The following is a 7,645-nucleotide window of genomic DNA, read 5'->3' as shown; positions in this document are numbered from 1 at the left end:
CAACAGGACATTCAGCTTCACAGTATAGAATTGACCAGTAGCACACAGACATGTCACCAGCCTCCACTTACCTTTTATTATATTACTAAAGTGATACCTCCATTTTTGTTTGGTGCTTCTGAACATTTTCTATCAGGACAGATATTAGGAACTGGCAATTAAAACTCAGTCTACACTGAGCATCGCTCTGTTGTTATCATTCTGGGTTGCATTTTTAAGTGAGAGAACCATCTTTGCCCACCTTTAAACTGCTCATAGATCTGAGTGATGAATGCACAGTCTACATTTACTGCTGCCATCAAATACTCTCTACAGCCCAAGAGCACAAGTTTAACAAGTTATCAAAAAGACTGCCTTTGAAGTTAAAGTCCAAAGGAACAGTTTGAAGTCCATGATTATTTGGAACTAATGCAGATACTATTCTTTGCTTCTTTCATTTTAGTGAAAGAAAAAGGCAATTAAGCCAAAAAGGTAATACTAACAAATTAGTACTCTTGATGTAATCCTGACTAGTGTTGAAAGTGACCTTGTGGTCTGCTTCTTCAGGGTTGAAAGGCAGTTCATAATTTTATGTATTATTCATGGTAGTTAATTCACTGGGGAAGAGGGGGAAGGCACTGCAGGAATTAATACAGTAGTAAGTTAAAAAGGAGGCTGAAGAAGAATCTCACCTGGTAACAGTGCTCTTTCACTATGTTTACTGAACAAAACTTTTCAGTTCACCAGGTTAGAGACAGCCTAGTTTAAGTTAAAGGAGAAAAAAAAAAAAAAAAAAAGAGCAGCAGGAAATAATAAAAGTCCTATATCTTGAACATTGTTGAAGAGAAACAAAGTTTGTCTTGGGAATTATAGCAAAGTAACTGTAGGCTGAAGGTGAGCTACTTGCACTTCTGTGCATCAGACAGTAGCAGGGATTAGTACCTGTGTCAAAATCTAATAAAGATATGTTTCAGCTGATACAAAAGTTTTTCCATATGAAATAAAAAATAAGCAATGATAAAACCTATTCTAATAAATACCTGCATATATTATTATATTACATTACACTTATTAATTGCATAAGAGAACATTTACATGCAGTGTCTGAAAAAGAGCTGCTGTTAAACATCTTACATTTTGATTCTGCTTCTCCTTACCCTCCCACCTGCTCTTAAAATAATAATAATAATAATAATAATAATAATAATAATAATAATAATAATAATTTAAAAAATCATTGTTTGGGTTTTATTTTCCATTATATGATTCCATGTTCATGCTATGGATTTCACTGATGTATATCCTACAATGCAAAACTAGGAAGGAGAAATAATAGTCTCAGGTAAAGCTGATGAAAGGCATGTTAGCTGCCTGAAAAGAAGTGTAAGCACAAAGCTCCCACACAGCTGAGACACTCAAGGCCAGGATTTCCAGCAGGAACATCTCCCCATATCCTAGGGTGTAGCAGAACTTCACCGTTGTTGAAGTGAAATGATGCAAGAAAAAGCAGTTCTTGGAAGAAAATTTGTGGGCTAAAACTCATCATAACCTCAACAATACCTAATAACATCAGGTTGTTGCCAAAAAAAAAAAAAAAACCAACCCAAAAAAAGAGAAACACAATGACAAATTCTGTGAACAAGTACCTCACTAGCAAGACCTTACCCAGAGTATTGTGCCTTGTGTAGGGCATCACATTCAGCACAAGAAAGGCATCAACTAGCACTTAAGGGAGAATAATGAGAATGGACTAAACATGTCCAGTTAATGTAGTTTTCCTACACAGTCATATTTAGCAGACTTCAGATCAAAGGGGATGCAGTAGCAGTTTTCAAAGCTGTTGCATAAGGGAAGGATGGGATAGGGGAAACAGTAATCAGCTTAAACCATAGCAAGAAAGAGTCAGGTTAATCAGTAGGGAACTTCTAACATGCAGTGCAGTGAAGCAATAGAACAGGTTACCTGGGAATATGGTGTAGTCTCCATCACAGATGAGAAGGCGGCACACAGACTATTTTTTCCAGATAATACAGGATAATGGAGTAGGCAACCTCATGAAATCTCTTCCAGACTGATTTCTTCTGACTGTACGTGAAGGAATAGTATTTACACTGACCTATACTACTGGGTAGGCTTTTCTTCATGGCTGGTGTTCCAGAGAGACAAGACAAAAGATATAAATCAACAAAAAATATTCATGAGTAGTGATGTCATCACAGCTGCTGTTTGCTTTTAGCTGCCCTGTCTTCTATCCTCTTCCCCAGGGATTTTTGTTGCTGGATGTTAGTTCATATTTTGATTAACTTCAGAAAAGTCTTTAGCTTTAAGGATGTTACTGAAGAAGGTAATTTCCAAGAAGGATGCTCCTAAAAGAAGGGAGTTTGGAGGCATGGCAAGATAAAATTGGAAAGACAACTTAGAAATCACATAGTCTGAAAAAAGGGGTAAAGTAACAGAAAATAAACACAAGGAATATGGAAAGTTAATTATCTGGCACTGACAACCTATTCCCTTCTCACCATCTTGGTTTTAATAAATAAACAAACTAACTAACTTTTCTGACAGCTTATTTCCCTATGGTTACTTGGATCTATGCAACAATAATATCTAGAACAGATATTTCTCAAAAGCATATTAAACACATAAAACCCAGAATATTATAACTTGGTTTAAACTGTGTTGCTATATTGGGCACTTCCAAAATGTTGGTTTTAAAGGGAAAAAAAAAGTTAAATTGTAGCATGGGTTTGACCTCTGTTGCTGTTCCCTTTGGTCATGAAACACTGAGAAAGGAGAAGAATTCAAGAATGTCTAATGGATGAAAACAACTGCAGGATTCACAAGTGAAACCTGTAGTTAATCACTAGCATCTGCAAGTCAAATACTATTGTCAAAAGAAATTATTTCAGGGGAATAATTTTACCAGTGCAAGTGTGGGATTTAATTCATGCCAAGACAAATCATAGGATCCCAGAATTAGTCATAGGAGTGTGTTCACAGAAGTTGTAAGAAAAGGGAATATTGCGTTAAGCTGCTGAAGCTTCCTGAACATCCCTGAAGCTGCTATTTTCAGCTTCCACCGATTTTAACCCGTGCTGCCGTGTAACAGCCTGGGGTTTCCCCGCATGAAGTGTAAAGCAGGTATCACCCATGGCATGCTCCTCCCACAACTAATTTTGTGAAGGCCTTGGCCAAAACTCTCAAGATTACCACAGGATAAAAACAGGACACCAGAATAGAAGGAGGTATCCTTGGAGCAGAGCCTTTTTGAACCTTAATTAACCAGTTCCTGCTGAGTTTCTCTCTCAACCTATAACCAAATGTGAGACGTGGCATAGAATAGAAATAGGGAAGAAGTTCCTCAAATCCCTGCTGCAAAGGAGCTCTTTACCATCCTCTGCTTTTTCATCTCCACCACTGCCCCTAAGTGCTACCATTTTATGTCTTCTGCCTGTCCTCTCTCCATGTCTTCTCTCCAGTTTGTCCAGGTCCAGCCTCTGTCCTCTCCATTACCCTTGCCTGCAGCTAGACAGTACTAAGGGCTGACGTTTTGAAAAGCTCCTATAAAGAGCAGCTTTACCACGAGAGGGACAGTCCTTGTGTTCTAGCTTGGCACTAGCTTGGCAAATATCTGCAAGAAGCCTCCTTCCCACAAGCCTCTCCCAACCAGGGTTAGGAAAGGAGCCCACTGTGGGAATCCAGCAAGCAAAGCAGGCAGAGATCATTTCTGGGACCGAAGCAGCCACCTTCACTGCTCCCAGCCATGAGGTTAAGCCCTTATCGCCTGTGCTTGTCCTTGGCTGTCTGAGGAGAAACCTCTCTGGTGGACTGCTTCCAAGTACACAAAGACCTAAGAGGTTCTTTAAGACTACTCAAAAGGGCAGTTCGAAAGCAGTGTCAAGTTTCTGCAGGGAGAATCCTTATTAGTTAGTTATCTAGACAGCACACCTTATAAATACCATTTTTCCTACCTTTTCTAGAGTATCTCAGGTTCCTCTTCTCTGTTAAAACTGGGAGGAAAAATGACAGCAAAAGGTCAGAAGACAAAAGCTAAAAAAATACACAAGCCAGCAAAAGATCCTAAAATATTAAACATCTTTCATGAGAATGCTGCCTGCAAAAAAAAAAAAAAAAAAAAAAAAATCAAAAAATCAAACCACAAAGAAATGGCTATTACTTTCCTTATTTTGAAGCCGCTTCTGTGGGGATGCTGGACACAGAAAATTCTGCTGGTAGCAACACAGAAGTTGCCATGCACAAATCCATTTAATTCCATCCAAACTATAACATGAGTGAGGGGGGGAAAAAGGCAGCAAACAGGTACCCAGGTACTATAAATTCCAGGTAAACACAGCAGATATTATAATAAACATTAAGAAACCTGTGATAGACATTTATTTTTTTTTTCCTGAAGGGTACTTTATCACATTTAAACCTCTAGCTCCCCACAGTCAAAAAGGGGTACAACAAAATAGGAGCCACAAAATATTGCACAGGGTCATCATGTAGGTACCATCTTACCACACTTCTTCCCTAGGTATCTTCCAGTTCAGTTAATATTTTGAAATGTTCTCTGTGGAAAAAATAGCCTAAATAGATCAGGAAGGAAATACTACTTGCCTCTTTCATCACTGGAGATGACCCATGATTACAACAGAGTCCTTCTGACTCAGCTTCTCAAAGATGAGATGGGTAACAACATGAAAAGCAGGTACAGAATTATCTCAGTCTCTGAATTGCTGAGCGTGAAGGGGAGGCAGGATAAATCATTAGAGTAATATCCAGAAAAAAGAAAGCATGTGATTTTGTACCTTCCCTTTTTCTGCCACAGAAACTTACCTGCTTTGTTCTTCCATGGATTTAACAGACCAACACATAAGAAATCAGTCCTAGGCTTTCTCTTTTACTATCTAGAAATAGCACACTCAAAAAAGAACCCGATCAACAAACTGAATAACCAAACCCCAAAAAACCCACAAGACCAAAAAACCTCAAACTCCCCTAAACCAAACAGCACCTCCATACAAACACAGTGGTAGATACAGTTGTCATCTTTTGGGTTTTCTGGCCCCAAAGACCCACCAAATTTGACCAGCTGGTGGTAACTCTTATGAAAGAGAAATGAGTTTACGGGTGTGAATCAGTAAGAATCTCTCCTCTTCTGATAGTCTCCATTACGGCAGGTTGCTAAAACTTTTTAGCAGAAGTGTACATCAGGGTGGCATGAAGACAATTAGTTTTATTAAGCAGTGAGTTTCAGGAAAGAAGCCAGCCACCTTCTCTGAGAACAGCCCTTCTAACTAAGAACACATCCTATTTCAGAAAACATGGGAAATTCTGGGAAAGGTAGCAAATGTAGGAGAAGTTTTGTTTGAAACACATTTGAAGGCAGGAAACTCCAGTAAGCAGTAAGTTTTAAAGCTACAAAGCATTGATCAAAGAAAAGGATTCAGTTTCATCAAATGTTTACAACTAAGAGCAAATCAGAATGCAATTAATCAGGGCATTGAGACCACCATTAATGAAAAGAAGCCAGACATGACAGGCCTTGGTTTGAATACAATTTCTGTGTTTTTCTACTAACTATAAGCATGGAGGGCCAGCATCGGGTAGAAGTTGCTCTGAATTCTTTGTAACCATCTAGAAGTTTAGGCAATGAAAAACAGCAGGCAGATGGAAAACTACTTTTGTGAACTCCATTAAAAATTCACCATAGACATCATACCTGATGTTTTGGGGCAGCCACTGATGCCTAACTGACCTCGTAGTTAATAGAAAGTATATACCTAGCAGGTTTTACATAATTACCAGAGTACCTACTTGTATATTCAGGAAACCTCTAACCTTTAGAATTTATTGTAGATTATCCTGTTAAGGGTCTGCCTTCAGATTAAAAAACAAAACAAAACAAAAACAAACCATCAACAAAAAAAACCAAAAATGTGACCACCAAAGCTACAGAAATAATGTTCTTATAACAGCGCTTCATTTTAGTAATAAGAGCAAAATAAAGAACGCTTAATTTGCCATAGATGTGATCAATAGAGCCTCTGCTGATAAGGAGCCCCACTAAGGGTACATCCACTTGTCATCATTTTTTCCATTCCAGAGGATAACATGGAATAATCTTCCTAAAAGTACTGCAAAAAGAATTAAGCATTGCAAAAAGAAATTTGTCAATACCTTATTTCACAATAATTTTCACATTTATTAAACTGAGCTACATTTTATACATTGGTACAACTCTCCTAAGTGAACAAGTCTAAACAGAGTAGGTGATTCTTTGAAAAACTAATAAAAATGTCACTTGATACTTTTCAGTTACTCAAACGGACACATTAACAAGCAGATCTCTGTAAAACCATCTGAAGTTGCCTTTCTCAGAATCACCAATTCCAAGAACACTAATCAACAAAATTGTTCCAGCAAGAGAAATTCCAGCAGGAGTGGGGAGTAAGAAAATAAGAAGCAGCCACATCAGAATTCTCACTTAGAATAAGCATTGACAGAATTTGCCTTTCTCTGTAAACCAATACATACAGACTTTTGCAGCCCGAAAAGAACATCCCAAAATCCCTCATTTGAGGATTTAGAGCAGAAACTGCAATTCCAGTTACAAGTGAGGACAGGGCACAAACAATCGAAAGATAACAATACACAAGCTATTAGAACACGAAAGTGCTATATCTAGAATTAACCAGAGGGACGGACCAAAGTCCCTCATTTCAGTGTTCGTTTCAGCACTGCCCTTTAATTCCTACAAAACATAAATTCTGTTTCAGAGGAAGGTTCTGTTAACCACAAACTATAAATTCAAAACCAGGCAGACAAGCACAAAGAAAACTAAAATATTTTAATTGCATAGGCTTAAGAAATGCAGTTCAACATACAGTTAACTTTGGTGACAGGTATACTGAAACCAGAGGTAATCTCTCTCTATATATATATAAAATTAAGAATACATTTTTAATTTCTTAACATAAAGAATTTTACAGAATTAACAAGCTGTATTACATTGAAAAGCATATCCTGCTGAATATTTGAAGTAGCAAGGCGTATTTTAATTCATGGTTTGATTTTTGTTGTGACAGAGGTGGGGTTTTTTACACTTTTTTGTTTTATACTTTCAGAGTAGATAGGAAATGCTACATATCAGTCTGACAAAGGATATAACTGCTAAGTTTTAGTTAAAAAAAATAAATCACAGCAATAGAAAAATACAGAAACCAGGTATTTAAATATAAATTATTTGTTTTAAAAATCACTTTGCAAAATACAGAAGAGGAAGAAATGAATTAAAATTATACATGTGTGCTTATTAAAACCTTTGCGATTCAGTGCTCAGTTTCAGATGCCTGATGAAAAAATAAGATCAGTTGAGACGGTCCACATAGCAGTTCAAAGGCTAATTGGTGTGAACATCTCTGCACTTTCAGTACTGCAGACATCCTCAAAACTGGGAAAGGATGACCTGCTCTCTCTCAGGCCAAGTACCAGCATAAGAAACAAGAAACAAGACAAAGGATATTATGAGAATAAACATATTATTTTTATAAGAAGAAAACTCTGAAGAAAAGCTACCATTGTTTTTTACACAATCAAATCTAAAGCCTTTCACAATGCATCATAAAACTAAATTTGCTCTTGCATATACTCCTTTATGCAT

Source organism: Numenius arquata, chromosome 2 (genome assembly GCF_964106895.1).
Source record: "Numenius arquata chromosome 2, bNumArq3.hap1.1, whole genome shotgun sequence".
In the NCBI taxonomy this organism is placed as follows: Eukaryota; Metazoa; Chordata; class Aves; order Charadriiformes; family Scolopacidae; genus Numenius; species Numenius arquata.
Note: the sequence above shows the minus strand (reverse complement) of the source record.